Raw genomic sequence first — 18,732 nt, 5'->3', positions numbered from 1 at the left:
AATGTTTAAAAAAGTTCAGTTTTGTATTTGCTTGTAATATCGAGTAAAAGCCAGTCAGTCAATGCTAACGTGTTCTGTCATTCACTGATTATGCTACAGAAAATCAATCGATTGCTTTCTCGAGGACAGAAAAACGTTCAGGCTACGCCATTTTCTCCCTCGGTTGGAAGGACTTTAAATCGACTTTGGCTGCTATCCACACATCGAAGGTAATTAATACTTATCACATATGAGCCAGAGCTAGAGGTAGAGTGATTACATGCAATGTTTAAAAACGTTTAATCTTTTATTTGCATGTAATATCAAGTAAAAGTCAATGTCAGTCAATGCTAAGGTTTTCTGTCATCTAGCTAGCTAAGCTAGTTACTGGTTGTGCTAGCTAATTGTGGCGTCGCAGATGTAGCGTCACTGTGTCCAATCCAGACCGGTTTTTAGCTAACATTCTGATAAAATGCCACTTCAAATATTGATAAAAATAATCGTATCACGTTTTCTGCTGATTTATTGATTTCACGTTAAGCTTTAACTTCTTACCTTTCGAGCTAAATATTGTTTAAAAATTTAGAGTTAGCTTAGCCTTTACTAGAGCTGGTCAAAAGACTCTGGCGCCGGTAAATTAGCCGTGCGCTACCCTTGTCCAAACCCGACCGCACTTCTAAACACTGGCCGCTGCTGTTTTTCTGGGGATATTAACTTGATCCAGGGTCACCAAACTGACCATCAATGCTGTCAACATATCCGGGGACGTAGTTATGTCCTCCACAATAAGATCACGCTTCAACATCTCCAAACTATGCAATAAAATCTCAATTTGACTGTATACCACCACCTGCTGGATGTTTTGTTGAACTCTTCTCAAAGATTGCTAGCCCCCATCCCTTCCTTCCCTCGACCACAGATCACGTCACACATGATCGTGTATTTTCATTGGCAAGACAAAGTAGTGTTAAGCTAGCATTGAAATACACTCATATGCTAACCCATAGTAGCAGTACGATGACAACACAGACACACTTGTCAGAGTAAAGATCGTCGCCCAATCGTCGCCCGAGTGTCGCCGAGTGGTCTTTCGGCCAAAGTAACTTTCCTATATTATTTAGACATGTAAACGTCCATATATGTTCATGAAATTTTACACGTAGATTGTTTGGTATGCCTAAAATAATACTACTTACACTTTGCTGGCGATAGCAAAAGAAAATGCTGGCAAAAAGACCGGAAACTGAGTGTCCAAACCCCGTTCGGGTTTCCGTTTTTGTATCCGTTTTTATGCCTATTAACGTAATGTGTGCACGGCAGCTGGTTTGTATTTGAAAATTCATAAAACGGGTCCACTTGTCTTTTCAAATTGGTGCTTCAAACCAACTATTTCAAGCCTAACTCCACTCTGACATTGGCTTTGTTGAAACGTGGCTGCGGCAACAAAATGGGGGGAAACCACCAACTCAGCAATATCAAAGTTTTAATATTTGAAATTCAGCAATGCGAAACTCAAGCGATGTCGCTAGATTATACAAGTCAGCTGTGTAAAACCCAAGCATGTGGAAGCCTCCTTTCATATTTCGTAATATCTAACAGTACCGCTATTAATATGATTATTGCTAGGTTTTAGTTTATTATCAAGTACAGCTCTTTTACAGTTGTTACAATTCTTCTGTCCTGAGTTGATACACACCCACAGAGATCCGACCTGACTTTGTGATTTTTCCCCCCACATATATTTATTTTCACTGTGTAGTTATCCTCCAGCCAAGGCCATTTGACTTATGCTTTGAGTGCTGTTCCAAAGGCTCTGTAGTAGTGGTGAGTATTATTCACTTGCTTTTCTTGTTTTACTGGATGTGTTTAAACAAGAGTTAATTACTTTCTCTGCCTGATGGTGATGATGATATTTAAAAAATAGTGTAAGATAATTGCTGTAATTCCTACTTTAAGGTTCTAATGTTAATTTTTTGTTAACTATTTGAGAAGAGTTTCTAATATTTAGTCTCTCAGTATAACACACAATAATTGATTTATAATACATAATATATAATTAAATTTTCTAAAATGGCAGTTTTTTTCTATACATGTTTTTCAACAATTACTGAACAATGAGCTGACCTTCCATTTGTATGTCTCTCTTTCTCTAGTAAATGTGGCAGTGTAAAGTGTGTTCGGTATCTGTTTCAAGTAGGTCTGAACTACTTAACCATTACAAACTCAAACACACACATTTTGGATGCACCCAGCGTTATCCATGTACATATACTAAATGTCCTTGTACATTTAAGACATGGAATGCTTTAATCATACATCAAAGTAGAGTGCATTCCACACAAGATCATCAGAAACAAAGAGAGCTGTCTTTATTAAACTGTCACTTATGTGCATGCAAAAGTTTAGCTAATGAAAGGGAGTTTTTCACTCATCAATACACATCTGAAGAGAAATGAAAATGTCTGATGCATGTTTGTTGGCTGTAGTTTTCAAACCAGTATTTATGGAACCTTTAAGTCTCATAAGAGTCGCCGACACACCTCACACATTAGCAGATTTTTTACCAGGTATTGCGAGAACAACTGCAGTAGCATCTCCACCTTTAGACGATTAATTTCCTGATAGCCAGGAAGAGGAGTGTGTGGAAGAGGAAGTTCCTGATTCATCACACAAGCCATTTCATATTAAGCAATAACAGACAAATTAGTGAGCATATTTGTTTTATTTTTACTTCACTATACACACATGGCATGTAGTGTAATCTCAGTTTGTTTCATTTTGTGTCTACAGGCAGCAGATGAGTCCCTCATCCAAGAATCCCTTGAGGAGACCACTATAGGAATATACGTCTTCAAACGAAGGGATGCCAGTGATAAATCAGACGACATTGGAATCGTCCTCGAGGGCCAGGTTGTTTTGCAGGAGATGGAAAACATTGCTTTAGCTGTTGCCATGTTGTTCGGCCTTATCTACGCATTGAACCTGAACTACCCTCGTACACTGAAATACACCTTCGAAGTGCTTCAAAAGGTGGTCATGGAGCTTGAAGGTAACACACTCCAAGAAGGCCCAAGTCCTTAAAAACAGACTTCATCAGTGAACTGTTGACTCTGACTCCGGTGAATCCTTTTCCCTCTGTTTCATAAGTAACGTTCAGTAACAGTATTTGTTCAGAAAAATGGCTGTCCAGCTTGATTGCTTGTAAGACTACATTTTTCATCTACCTCTTCCAGTTGTTTGACCTCTTTTGGGGTGGAAGGATTTTTTTCTGTTATTTTATGGAGCTGAAATAGAATTTCTGTACTTGTATACACGCATGATTTTCTTTACTGTGAACGCTGATCATTAGAAACGAGCCATTACTATTGTTTGTGTACTTGCACACATTTTGGATCATTTACATACATTTTACTTGCATACATATACACGCAAACACATACATGCATACACACAGACACATAAGTAACGTTCAGTATTTGTTCAGAAAAATGGCTATCCAGCTTGATTGCTTGTAAAACTATTTCATCTACCTCCTCCAGTTGTTTGACCTCTTTTGGGGTGAGTGTGTGGAAGGATTGTTTTTTGTTATTTTATGGAAATGAAATAGAATTTCCCCCCTATTGTTTGGGGGTGATTTTCTTTACTGTGAACGCTGACCATTAGAAACGAGCCATTACTATTGTTTGTGTACTTGCACACATTTTGGATCATTTACAGATCTACATATGCATACATTTTACTTGCATACTTACACACGCAAACACATACATACATACATACATTTACTTACATGCATACACACACAGACACATAAGTAATGTTCAGTATTTGTTCAGAAATGACTATCCAGCTTGATTGCTTACATGTTTCATCTACCTCTTCCAGTTGTTTGACCTCTTTTGGGTTGGAAGGATTTTTTTTTCTGTTATTTTATGGAACTGAAATAGAATTTCTCCCCTATTGTTTGGGGGTGATTTGTGAACACTGATCATTGGAAACGAGCCTGTTTGTGTACTTGCACACATTTTGGATCTTTTACATACCTACGTATACATAAAGCATGCATACATACATTTTACACACATACATTTACTTACATCCATACACACAGCATATTTTCAACCCCGTTTTTTTACTACCTCAAAGATGTTGTGTACCTCAGTGTGTATCACCACACCATTACATCTTGTAGCCATTTACAGTGTTTTAATAAATTGGACTTAATTTTTCCACTGAGTTGTCAATGTGATGTGATTTACTGTACATATTAGATGACCCAGGTGGTACACAGCAAGTAGTATTTTAGTAGCTATAGATGTTTAGCACTGTCTTGAATTAATAAGTGAAGATGTTGGTCTATAGCCACATGTGCTTTTTAAAATTTAGGTAAATGTAGGTAAAATGGGGGGGGGGGGGGGTTAAATTACAAATCAGTAAGTAATTTAAACATATAAAGTATACCAAACTCAATAGTGTCCGATTAACCTGTGAAAGTTAGGTCAACTTAACATAAAAAAGTTATGTTGGTATAACTGATGATAATTGAATATCCTAAACATTAAAGAAAAGCATTAATTTAACATAAAGAAATCATAGTTAGTTTAGCAAATGATAATATAATATACTTAACATAACATAAATATTTAAAATGAATATAAAAAAGTCATGTTGGTTTAACAAATAATAATTTAACCTTTTCATGTTCCTGTTAAATTTGCCTGAAAACGCCTAAACAGCATACCCAAAGTAAATTGGAAGCTGTTCTTGAACCATTTGGAGTACATGCATGTAAATGATCTCTTTTGAAAGCTGACACTCTGAAGTTATGTCCCCTGTTGTCAGGACCCCTGTCAGTCCTTCTAGTGTTGAGTAATAGAAGCTTGAACACAAGGAAAGTGAAAATTTCTATTTCCGCCTAGATTTTGTTTTGAAAACAGAGGCCTGAAGAGGCCTAGAGGTGGTAGGTATTATCTGGAAGACTAAATTGGACCACAGGTTGAAGCCTTACCCAATTCAAATCAAAAGTCAAACATAATACCACAATATATTCATATTTGACACATGTTTTTATAAGAATACATCCAGGAATTTTCTAAAAGGGTCTTTTGGAGACTCCAAAATGACCCTTTGTAACCAAGGTCAAGGTCAAATAAAAAGGTATTATTTTTCATAATTGTTATCTCTGGCCCATCTCTGGTACTTAGAAATATCATATATAATAGCTAAATCCCTAATTAGTAATACTGAAACACAAAAACTGAAGCATGAACACATTGGAGTGCTTTATCTGATTCCAAGGATTGGCGCACAAAGAACACTGATTCTGTCAACCATATTGCGCAATCGACTGTTATTTTGAAGGCTCCACAGACGCATACAAATGAGGTATTGGCATTTTCAGCTAGCTGTCAGCTACAAGGCTAACGAGCTAATTTCAGAGCCAGTCGAAGCCAGTTCGAGAAATTTGTTTAGAACGAGTGTGGGGGGGGGGGGGCGGGGGGGGGGCAGGACGCACAGACCTAGTTGGCTTTAGAGGGCTGTCAACGGGGCATGGAAGCTCCTATTGGGTCGAACAAGGTGTCAATCAAAAGGGGAGGGTTCAACGGACATTTTGAGACCTTCATTTTGTAAATACTCCGTTGATAAACCGGACAAAATAACACTTTTATGTGAACAAGTTGTTTCTTCCGTCGGCTAACTTGCATAATGAAACAAAGGATAATGGCTATTCATGAACGTAAAACATTGTATTTGGACGAATTACTTTACATGGTTAGATACTTTGAACCCTTGGGACTTACGCAGATCAAGTTTTGATGGCATGATTTGCACACCTGGACCTATTTGAACAACTTAGGGTGAGTACAACTTTTTTCTTTGGCATTGTTGAAGGAATGTTCACCGGAAAAAGACGTTGACTTTGCTTGCTATTGTGACTTGATCTTGAATTGGTTTATTTCAATGGAAGCACAAGAATCGTAGCTTTCCAACGATGTATAACATGTGTAGCGTCTAAAAAATATATTTGTTAGAATTTAGTGCGTCGTAACTGAGGAAGGGGGAGGCAGCATTTTTGTCTCGCGGGCGAAACAGGAGCGTAAACAGGTTAATGTATAGAACATGAATATAGCATTTTGTGTTAACATAACTTTAATATGTGCAACCGATGTCCATATTATTTTTATGTAAATCCAACAGACTTTTTCTTTCAGTGTATGTAGCGGAAGAGGAGGAGCCCTTTCGGCAGCTTTTCATTTCATTTCTAAAATAATGGCGGACGAAATGACTCGCGAGCAGATTTGAGTCAGTCACTTCCGCCTTTGATTCGCGGGTGCTGCAAGCAGATTTGTCACTTCTGCCAAGTGGTTAAAGTGTTCCATTTGAGACAGCACTCATCAGCGACGGAGTCCACTACAGATGTAGCAGTGCACTGTATTGCAGTGTACTTCGTAAAGTGTTCGGTAATAGACACACCCCTAGTCTTTATATATATCTATGTGCCGAACCACCCGTCCATAGACATGTATGGTAAATAATAGGGATGGGCGAACGATGCCTTGTGAAGCTTTGGTGGTTTCTTCCGGATTGTGCCGGCCCAAAGAGCCGAACTATCGGCGCATTGAAAATGAACAGCGTCAGCTAGCAGCCGTTTAAACTGGCTGAATGAGGCGTAGTGGTTGTCTCCTACGGTAGACTGCTCTACGTTATTTAATATTTTAATTAAGGCTACATGTGTTCATTTTGATCTGATATTAGTGCTCACACATAAAATGTTGTGATACATCTGTAGGCCGTTAGAATTGTGTCATTTTCTCACAATAAAATTTAAGGAATATCTTCCGTGGTGTCCTGCACTGGGGCGCGAACTCGGATATCCAGACTCGCCTTAACAGTACGTCGTCGAACATCGCTTTAACCAGCTACACCACCGAAAAAGCTTACTTGTCAATGCGGGTCGACTGTCTTTGTACGATACGGTCTTTATATCAATTAAACAAGATTACACAGATTTTTTCTTATTCTTAACATTTGTGATATTTAGGCCTATTGTGAACTGGGGGGACTTTATTATTAGGTTCCTCCGGTAGGAAGGAACCTATTGTTATTGTTGGTATTCTTATTATTAGGTTCCTCCGGTAGGAGGGAACCTATTGTTATTGTTGGTATTCTTATTCTTCTTATTATTTTTCTTCTCCTTGCGCCCCAATATCTCAAAAAGTCCCTTGTCATAAATTTTCTAATTTGGCACATTGATACTACATCCAAGTGGGTACCCCCACACCAAATATGGGCCACATCGGACCATAGGGGGCGCCACAGGCCACGCCCAAAAGTCCGATTTTCAAAGTGATGGCATTTCCACCCCATTGCTCCAATTCTTCTGAAACTTGGTGTGCATGCCTCATTTTTCATGAGGAACAAAAAAGCCTCAAGGACCCATAAGGTCCGCCATGATGGATTTTCCTGTACTGTGAAAATTTGGGAAAACCTTCAAAATTCCTCTTCTCTTGAACCAAAGGTGAAATTGACTTGAAATTTGGTACAGATATGTATCATTGACGTATTTAAAAACGTTACTTAAGGCAATTGAATCAAGTACAAAATGGCTGAAATGGGTGTATTTATGTAAATGTACACATTGCCTCAATATGTTTGTGTCACTAAATCAAATGTATTTTTGAAGGATGGTTCAAACTTAATAGGCTTTAAGGTGAGATGCCCCTGAAGTACCATGCAAAGTTTCACTTTGATATGTCGAAATATGACTGAATTACAGATGTTTGAACTTCGACCAAATCTGACAATGCTCGCCATTGGAGAAACAGCTTTTTTTATTATCCAGTTTTGTGTAATCCATGTCTGGGAATGGCTCAATTGGCTGGTAAGCAAATGGTTGTAGGTTCAAAACCAGTCAGAAGCATAGTTTTTAATTTTTTATTCTGGCAAAACGGTTTCTAGTCTTCCGATCAATCCTCCGGTTGTAAAAACATAGCAATGCGTGTTTATTTGAGCCCATCACAACACTCTGATCATCTGTTTAGCGAGACTGTGTAAACCACTGCAAAACAAGCCAGGTTCACCACAGTAGCTAGCTACTTGTAGTCTACGCATGGTAGAGATAACTCTAATGGTTTTCTCTAATGAAGTCAATTGATTGTTCAGGTGGATCCCTTGCCTGTTGCACAAATTCATTTCAGTAACCTAAGCCAGGACACATTCCCACTGATGCTAGGCATGATTTAAAATTCCCTTCCATGACAAGTTATGGCACTCCAAACAACCTGTTAAAAAAAACGATGAGAAAGTTATTCTTTACAGCAGCAACCCAGTCATCCCGTTTTTATAGGAAATGTACAAGCAGTTTCAACTTAGGCTGAATCTAACAACACTTACCACAGGAGAAACAGCTTACTTTTTTATACAGTAACTGAACATGACAATATTCAACACTGAGAATAGGGCTGGGATGGTGACCTGTAAAGTATAAGGTTGTAGGTTGGAATCCAGCCATAGTCTTTTGGCCTGTCATAATTTTGATTATCTGTTTAGTTCAACAGGATGACATCATTCTGAAATACGATGCACAATTTCATGCAATTTCACCTTGAAATGTCAACCGTTTCTTAACCTTTGTCCAAAAGCTGACCAAAGCTAATACTCTGCCCTTTCTATTCTTACAATCTCAACAGTTGGTGTGTAGCAGAGAGGATAGAGAGACTGACTTGTAACCTTATGCTCATGAGTTCAAATCCCCATTCAGCCCGGTTGTTGGCCAAACATGAAGTAGTTTTGCTCCCTTGTTGTCCAACTCTCGATCTTCTGCAGTGTACATGTTTATAATATTTTGCCATTTTGCGGAGGAACCCGCATCGCTGCTTGCAGCTATATTTAGGTTCCTCCGGTAGGAGGGAACCTATTGTTATTGTTGGTATTCTTATTATTATTTTTCTTCTCCTTGCGCCCCAATATCTCAAAAATTCCCTTGTCATAAATTTTCTAATTTGGCACATTGATACTACATCCAAGTGGGTACCCCCACACCAAATATGGGCCACATCGGACCATAGGGGGCGCCACAGGCCACGCCCAAATGTCCGATTTTCAAAGTGATGGAATTTCCACCCCATTGCTCCAATTCTTCTGAAACTTGGTGTGCATGCCTCATTTTTCATGAGGAACAAAAAAGCCTCAAGGACCCATAAGGTCCGCCATGATGGATTTTCCTGTACTGTGATAATTTGGGAAAACCTTCAAAATTCCTCTTCTCTTGAACCAAAGGTGAAATTGACTTGAAATTTGGTACAGATATGTATCATTGACGTATTTAAAAACGTTACTTAAGGCAATTGAATCAAGTACAAAATGTCTGAAATGGGTGTATTTATGTAAATGTCCACATTGCCTCAATATGTTTGTGTCACTAAATCAAATGTATTTTTGAAGTTTGGTTCAAACCTAATAAGCTTTAAGGTGACATGCCTCTGAAGTACCATGCAAAGTTTCACCTTGATATGTCAAAATATGATTGAATTAGAGCTGTTTCAACCTTGGCTGAATCTAACAACGCTTACCACAGGAGAAACAGCTTACTTTTTCATACAGTAACTGAACATGACAATATTTAACACTGAGAATAGCTCAATGGGCTGGGACGGTGACCTGCAAAGTATAAGGTCGTAGGTTTGAATCCAGTCACAAAGGTTTGATCCTGTCTTAAATTTAAATATCTGTTTAGTTAAACAGGATGATATCGTTCTGAAGTACCATGCACAATTTCACCTTGATATGTCAAAAGATCATTGAATTACAGCTGTTTAAACTTTGGCCAAATCGAACAATCCGTGCTTCAGGAGAAACGGCTTCCTTTTTTTTTACAGTAACTGACCATGTGTGCTCAGCCTTGAGGGTAGCTCAATGGGTTGAAACGGTGTCCTACAAAGTGCAAGGTCACAGGTTCGTATCCAGGCACAGTCTATTGGCCTGTCATAATTTTGATTACTTGTTTAGTTAAACAGGCAGACATCATTCTGAAATACCATGCGCAATTTCGCCTTGAAATGTCAACCGTTTCTTAACCTTTGTCCCAAAGCTGACCAAAAACTAATACTCATATCACGCAGTCGGAGCACAGCTAGATAATCAGCGTCAGCACCCTTGGGTACCCAGCATGCAGTGCGGCATATCAAAAAACGCAAAGACTTGTGGAAAATAGTTGGTTACAACAGCTGTGCAAGGGATTTCAGTTGTTGTGTTCGTTCAGTTAGATGTTTGTAATGTTATTGTTTGTTAGTTAATATAATCTTGTTGGTCACCCTGATTGTGCATGTTGTGTAGTTTAATGGGACCAGAGATTCGGCTGCTGTACTGTCACAGGCTATTCTCGCAAGGAGCTGAATATGAACGCTGCCCTAGCCCCGTTGCCCACATGACTATTGTTTGTTGTGCATTGATTAAGAGTCTGGAAAGAGATCAACTCAAGAAGAGTTTCAGTATCCTATAAAAAGTTAATACTCAGCCCTTACTAATAATAAAATCTCAGCAGTTGGTGTGTAGCAGAGAGGCTAGAGAGACTGACTAGTAACCTTATGCTCATGAGTTCAAATCCCCGTTCAGCCTATTATTGTTGGCCAAACATGAAGTAGTTTTGCTCTCTTGTTGTCCAAGTCTCGATCTTCTACAGTGTACATGTTTATAATATTTTGCCATTTTGCGGAGGAACCCGCATCGCTGCTTGCAGCTATATTTACTAATTATTATTACTGTTGACAATGTTGACGAATCATCAACATTTGTTTGATGACAACCTAGTCCTATCATGTTATGTTTCATTTCATTAAAATAACACAACACTCAAGTGCACGGATTTATAATTATTACAATACGGATTTGGCTAAATACGGATTTGGGGCCCCCAATCAGTTTCCGCCCCCCCTGAGACACAACCCTTGCTCCGCCCCTGAGTAGAACGTTCTCCTTTGGACCATCTCACACAAGAGCGTGGTAGGACGGGACTTGCTCAACCATATTTATCCAATCTGCTTCAGCCTTACTGCCCATCTCGATCCCTAAGATCAGCCGACCAGATGTTGCTGACAGTTCCTAAAATAAGGCTGAAGCTCAGAGGTGACAGAGCATTTGCCGCTGCTGCACCCAAGCTTTGGAATGAGCTGCCTTTAAATGTCAGACAGGCCTCCTCGCTTCCTGTTTTTAAATCTCTTCTAAAAACGCACTTTTACTCCCTTGCCTTTAACTTACCTTAAATTTTCCGTCATTCTCTAAAAAGCACTTGCAGTGAGCTTGTTTGTTTGTGTTTTTATATTTCTTTATTTTATGTCTCAATGTAAAAGCACTTTGGCTTCCCCTGTGTTTTTTTAAATGTGCTATATAAATAAAGTTGATTGATTGATTGTGATCACACAGATTATTCCCCTCTCCCTTTTGATATTGACATCAGCTCGAGCTTTCTTTTTTTTAAATGAGATCTCAGGTTTAAAGACATTACATTTTTCTTTTGGTGTTGGATCCAACATAGTGTGATTATTTGTATATTTCATGTGTATTGTATGGAAAAGTTGTTCTTGATTATCTGCATTGAATAGCATATACCCAAGGCCGGATTAACCATTAGGGCAACATCTAAGGGGCCCTGGACAATGTCAACTAAAATGTTATATCACTTTATGAACGCAGTCCTAACTTTCCTTAATGTGAGTACTTTATTGCAACTCGTTCGATCAAAATATTATGTTAAATCACGTCAAAAACAGTGTTTGTGTAGTCTAGTAGCCAGTGCCGCCGCTCCCATAACGCGCACTACGCGCTCTGCGTAGGGCACCAACTCCTGAGGGGGCACCAAAAATTAGCCAACTGAAAAATCATCATAGTTATAATACTTATAATGCTGATATTATTTTAGTATAGAAATATTAGGCACGGATATTACAAAACAGGCAGAACAAGAGATATAGCCTATTTAAATGCTCAAAAAAAGTTACGATGGTGCCCCCCCCAAAAAACAAAAACAAATACACACTCAACTTCCCAAGCTCGCTGTGGGTGCCCTTCCCTATCTCAGTGGCCTGACGAACTTTGACAGCAGGCTAGGTCAACTTTTCTAAAATTGTCTTAAAAAGATAACAGGAGTCAGGGGAAGAAAAAAAGAAAGAAAGAGACTGCGAGATGGTGCCCGTGCATCACTTTCAGGTAAGCCCATGTTAAATACGGGAAATGTGCTGCTAATTTAATGGTTAAACCTCAAACTAGCTGACGTTATTGCTAATGTTAGCACACTCAAATATGTTTTAACTTAGGTGCAAGCTAAATTGAGATGTTACTGTTAAACATTATCTATGCATTTTACAAGTAACTGACGCCAGCTAGCTGTTACTTTACATTCTATGATGCTTTTATATTCGGTTTATCAAATCGAATATGTCAAAAAGACATCACCTTCTCTAGACAAGATTTTACCAATTGAAAAACGGCTTGTAAAAAGTTTATTTTACATAAAGCTCAAAAAACTATTTTGCGCTCAAAGAAAGGCACCAAAAATTTGCTTGCACGCGTTGCGTGCTCGCATTACTTTTAGAAATCGTAACTAGCATCACATCAAACACGGGGGGGGGGGGGGGGGGGGCCTTGAGCCTTGTTGCCCAGGGCACAGAAAATTGTTAATTCGGCCCTGCACAGGTTTTCATTGATATTTCACATTATAAAAGAGGAGTCAGGTGGCTGAGTGGTTAGGGAATCGGGCTAGTAATCAGAAGGTTGCTGGTTCGATTCCCCGGCAGTGAAAAATGACGTTGTGTCCTTGGGCAAGGCACAACGTCTCTCCCCCCGAGGCACTTCACCCTACTTGCCTCGGGGCGAATGTCCCTGTACTTACTGTAAGTCGCTCTGGATAAGAGTGTCTGCTAAATGACTAAATGTAAATGTAATATAATCTACACAGCTCTTCAAGGGCGTAGGTTTGGTCTCAGCTTTGGTAGGGACACTTGTTTGTTCAGAATTTTAAATAGTATTTTGGGGATAACGACAACCTAACTATACTGCGGGCCGTTCTGCTATACCTGTGTGGGGCACAGAGGCTACCCAGGGCAGGCTAAAGGTGCAGTCATGGACAGAGATGATTTTATTGAATTGTATTTTAGGCTGGGAATGAGTTACAAAGACATTCTAAAAAGCCTGGTTTTGCAAGGAATCGTTATTACCGAGAGGCATTTAAACAGAATTTTGAGAGCCCGGAAGCTTTACCGGTGGAGCTACGACTTAGCAATCTGTCAATAGCTGAAGTCATCCTGATAGCTATTGTTAGCTAGAATTATAATCCTTCATGCTGATCCATATTGATATTATATTGTCAAACTGTAAACACTACAACTGCTACAATACTTATGTTTATAACCAGGGGCGTCGTTAGACCCTTTTTACTGCCCCAGTATAAATCTGCTGTGCCCCAGTAAAATCAAAAGTTTGAAAAAAAAAATGCAGTATCCCAATCAACGCTTGTAAAATCAAAGCAGTTTAACCCAAAACACAAACCGATGCCCGCAGAATTTCATGTCAGCCCGCTCTTCTGAGCTTGCCAAATAGCCACTGCAGCACACACACAAAAGTCCAGGTGTTGGACTCTGCACACAAGTCAGAATTGAGGTAGGGTAAGAAACCATTACAAAACTAAAGAAAGTTTCTAAATGATAGGCCTACTGATCGTATTTTGACTAAAACATAAAAACAATATTACATCAAGCTCAAAAAACAGTATTTGCGCTCAAATTATAGGGAAAAAAATGTGCGCGCACGCATTAACTATTGATGTCCCTGCCAAAGCTGATATCAAACTTGTGTCCCGGAACTGTCTTACTATAGTGGGTTAAGCGTGGGGAGTTTCTAGAGCCTAGTAGTGCATTGTGTGCAGAAAGCTTGAAAGAAAAAAACTCTACTGGGGCCTGTGCCCAAGGGTGTAGGATTGGTCTCAGCTTTGGTAAGGAAACTTGTTTGTTCAGATTGCAGACGCTAGGGATACATTTAATACAAGCAAAAGCATGCTCTACTACACTAATAACTTTCAAAACATGTTTCCATTGTACGATGGGTGGCGATGTAAGGCTAGCAGGTTTGCACTGTGTGTGTAGTTTTCCTACTAGCTAACCTACAACGAACTTCTTTATAGCTACTTTATAGCTACTGGTGAAAAAACTTCTGATATCTCTCTTCTTTTTGGGTGACATTTTCCTATCTATAAAGCACAAAAGGGTCAAAAATATCAATGCTGAGACCAAACGAAATACTAATATGATTTCCTGGCGTACTGCCAGCTCTCTTTCTGCAACTCGCGATTCATAAAGTGTTTGACTCTGCCACTTCAGCCAATTAACTTAAAGTTAAATGACATAATCTTGTCTCGCAGGCTCGAGGGCGCATTGGTTAACTTGGAAATTTATTTTTCACTTTTCTCGGCGACGAACATAGTATAGATAATAATACGAATGAGTTTTGCAAATAGATATTTTTTTCGAAAATTAACAAAATATTGGTGGGGACGATTGTGTCTTTCCCCAACTTTGGTCGTGACTAGTCCCTATGGTCCCTATGCAAACCTACGCCCTTGTGAGCTCTTAGTGGTATTTAGGGTTTACATTGGTATTTCATATTACAAGCCATAATTCAATTGATGATGATATAAGATTTATATTGCCATTTCACTCACTGACACTACAGCACTACAAAACATATTTTAGACAGTTACTATACCACACTGAATGTTCTAGATAATTGAACTTAACATTTAAACTTGACACGAAATATCCTTATCAGCATTCCCCCAGACTACTTAATACATTTCAATCTTATAGTTAAATATAACATACACACTTGCATATTACACACTTTTATTATTTTCTTCACATTCATCCTTAAATGATATATGATGTATTGATACTTTTATATATATAACTTCATACTTTTTGAATACTTTTTTCCTATACGAGCCTAGAGACAAGATACCCCTGAGTGAATCTAGTGACAGACATTGTAGAGTTTCCTTGATAATAGTGTCTACCCAGAGTCTCTCTGTACACACAGGGTTACACTAACATGGTGCCAAGTAAACTGAAGAGGCACTTGGAAACCAAACATCCCTTTCATGTTGAGAGAAACTTGGCCTTCTTTAAAACAGCGAGGGATCTGATAAGGCTATGGAGGCAAGTTATATGCTAGCGGAGCTTATTGCAAAGCAGAAAAAAACACACACAATAGTGGAGAGGCTCATCCTCCCTGCTTTAAAAAAAATTGCAGGTGTCATGCTGGGTCCAGATGCCGCAAATGCCTTATCAAAAGATAATAAAGTTAAAAGAAGGATCGACAACATGTCAGATGACATAGAACAACAGTTGACGGACAAACTGCAGGTCAGCGGCACATTTTCTCTACAGACGAGTCAACTGATAAGTGGGGCTGCCCAACTTCTGGCAAACGTCAGATATGTTGATGGTAATTCAATCAAAGAGACTTCTCTTTTGTAAAGAAATGGAAAGCCACTAAACTTGGGAAGAGATATTCAGGGTAATGAAGTGGAATAATATCACACTGTTGTAATTATGAAAGATGAAGAATGAGTATGGATTATATGTTTGAAATATGCCTTTTAATCACTTATACTTTTATACCTTTATATTTTACACTACTGAAAAAGCCTGATGCAAAGCCATTGACTTAAGTATTTCCCCTAATATATATAGAAGGAAAATTAAACCCAAAAGTGTTAATCTGGATGATTGGGGCTGGGTGTGAGAGAACGCTATGTGATCAGGCTCCTACTATAGAAAAACTACAAAACACAGCAGTAATGAGGCAATTTTACGACCCACGGCCCGGAGCCCAGTGTGACTGGCCGTGAAGGTCAGAGCGGGTCTACAAAAAATAGATGAATTCTCTATGCACCTGTAATCTGAAGCCTTTAGAGAGAGAGACCAATAGAGTGTAAAATGAATTATGCATTTGTGATAAACAATATTGTACCAATAGCAAATTTACAGAACTGATAAGGTTTTGATATAAAAGAGAATGTCCGGAGATTTCTCAGTCTGATTCTGCAGAATCTGGCTCACGTTTGAAAGGAATCACCCTGTTGTATTGGATTCTGATTAAACACTTTGCATCAAACTCTGTGGAAGCTCCTGTGCTGTTTCAAACTTAGAGAAATTAACCCAAGGACTTAGTACTTTGAATTTCTTCATCAGTAACTAATGACTATTTAAAAGAGAAAAGTCTGACTGTCACTTAAGTCATACGTGGAAGTCACGTTGTATGCCCAGTGAAACACCGTCATTGTTGAACTCAGAAGGGCTAGTTCCCTGTATAATATTCAAATGGTACTACAGAGTTATGTATTAATGTATATTTTCTGTTTTTGCTTTACCACATACACCCACCTACACCTCAATGAATTAATTGTTTTTAAGTATTTAATACAAGGAGTTATGATTCAACTGGATATCCAAGTCTCACTTTTTTTCTTCATTCTAATCGGATGACCCTCAGCGATTGCACCTTTCCTTATAACTTAGTAAATAAAAATAAACGTTTACAGAGCGATAAAAGTGATAGCACATGTTATAGAGGCACTTTGCACGGATATGAATACAGGTGTGCCTTGAGATTTTGGCTTGCCCTTTTTTTGCCCCACACCCAAACAGCGTCTCACAAGTTCTGATGCCCAACTCAACTTCAGCTTTGATTTTTAGAGTGCCACCACAATGGATTGATCACTATCTCGAATGTCCATCTTCACATCTGTTCCCTTCTAAGTCTAATCACGTCTCCACAATGGTCACTGTCTCCACTGAGGTTAGAGGTGACATCTGCCGGCTAACTCTCCCCCTGCATAGATCAACCAGCCTCTCCTCCCGACCCAGGAAACACATCCCATAAGTGATGAAATAATATATCACTAACTTCAACAAACCTTTATAACAGAATACAATGAAGTAGTATTATGTACTGGTACTAGTATTAAAGTACTGGTTAAACAGTACTTTTCTAAACCTAATGGAATATATGAAACTAGAGAGGGTACAATTTCTGGGGAAATTGTTGGGTGTGCTTGCGTCGGTTGCAGATGGGTATGTTTCCAGGCTGTGAATATCAACACCCTGTATTTTTGTACGCCCTTCGACTGGTTAGCTCCTGCGATTCCCACACAGCAGAAGTCTAGTAGTTAGCTAGCTCTACCATTTACCGGGGCTAGGTCTGAATCTAGGAGCAAAACAGAGCACAGCTCAGTCCCCCCAGGATTTCTCAGGCCTTTTTTGTGATAGTTGCAGGCTCAAATTCCTGATTTTGCGGGAGCTTTTCCAAAAAGTTGCGATGAAAGTTGCGGTGTTTTTTAGGTGTTTGTTGCGATGAAATTGCGGGAGCAAGTGAAAGTTGCGATAAAAAGTTGCGAATTTCCCTCTTTGTAATTTTAATTGAGTTATTGGTTGAAAATTAGGTAATTAACAAACATTCATCAAAGAATAAAACCATTGAGAAATGGTCCCCTAAATAACCTTACCAACATGTCAATTTTCATCATATCCCATTTTTAATCCTTATCCAACCAGGATTTACATTCGCATGCATTGAAGGGAGGAATCTCCCTTTTTTTTTACAAAAAAGATTGAAATCTCTATCTGTCTGCAATACCTCTACGCAACTCGGCGCTCTCACGCTTGCCAGGCATAGACACTAGAAGAAAGCACACGCAGCAATTGACTGGTTGGGCAACCCTGGACTGTTTTTCGCCTGGAAGTCTCCAGAAATCTGGCACCTTATTGAACGAAATTAAAAAGAGTGAAAGAGTTCACAGACACCAAAATGAACGTGTTCACAGTATCGTTCATCAGGCAGTAATACAGTACGTTCAGTTCACGTTCACCAAAATTATCAACAAGTTCATGAACTTTCGTTCAATGAACGCGTTCAGGCGCAACACTGGATTTGACCCCTACTGGAGAGAGTTGTGGGAGACGACGATGATTGGTGAAAGTTGCGGAAAAATTGCGGTGATTGGGCAAAATTGCAACGTTGCGCTGAATTCGCGGGGAATCGTTGAATTCGCGTGAATTGGTGCGATCGCAACATCGCGAATTCCTGGAGGGTCTGACAGTAGCCAGCTGTAGGTTATAATAATAATAATTAAATGTTATTTTAGTGGTGGGCCGTTATTGGCGTTAACACGCTGCGACTCTTATCGCCGTTAATCTATTCTCAAAGTTGGGTTGGGAGCTGGGTCTATACTATGCAAGCTATGATGACTTTCACATTGATATTTTAGCGCGGATGACCTAGCCAAATTGCACTGTAGGGGGCGAGAACGAGTCTTAGAACCTGTGTGTATGCCTTGTGTATGAAATTATCACATCAAACGTGACGTGCTAACATGGATGCAGCTATGAAGCCGCCTGGTTTGCTTCAGGGAAAATGTATTTTTAAGAAGCTTCCCAATGGAAACCTCTACAAGACTAAGGTTGTTTGCACCTTGTGCTATGCGGAATTAGTTTACTGTAGGAGTTCTTCCAGTCTCAAATACCACCTAAACGCAAAGCTTCCCTTAGCTAATGCGGAAGATGCCGGGCCAAGCACTGATGTAGCGCAGGGGAAGAGTCGTCGTCAAACTACCATGTTTGAGTGCAACCGAGGCAAGCCCGTCAGCACAGCTCTATCAGCCAAGCTAACTAATCTAATAAACAGTTAATAAACACAAGTACATCT

At 39.2% G+C, this 18,732-nt stretch overlaps 1 protein-coding gene across 3 annotated transcripts in view; it reads right to left on the bottom strand.

Moving 5' to 3' along the window:
- sult4a1 (sulfotransferase family 4A, member 1) overlaps nucleotides 1-18,732 on the bottom strand; it is a 191,850-nt gene that overhangs the window by 142,303 nt on the left and 30,815 nt on the right. The gene's annotated exons all lie outside the window — the stretch shown is intronic.

The sequence above is a fragment of the Osmerus eperlanus genome, chromosome 17, assembly GCF_963692335.1.
Source record: "Osmerus eperlanus chromosome 17, fOsmEpe2.1, whole genome shotgun sequence".
In the NCBI taxonomy this organism is placed as follows: Eukaryota; Metazoa; Chordata; class Actinopteri; order Osmeriformes; family Osmeridae; genus Osmerus; species Osmerus eperlanus.
Note: the sequence above shows the minus strand (reverse complement) of the source record. Positions and strands in the feature narration are given on the sequence as shown.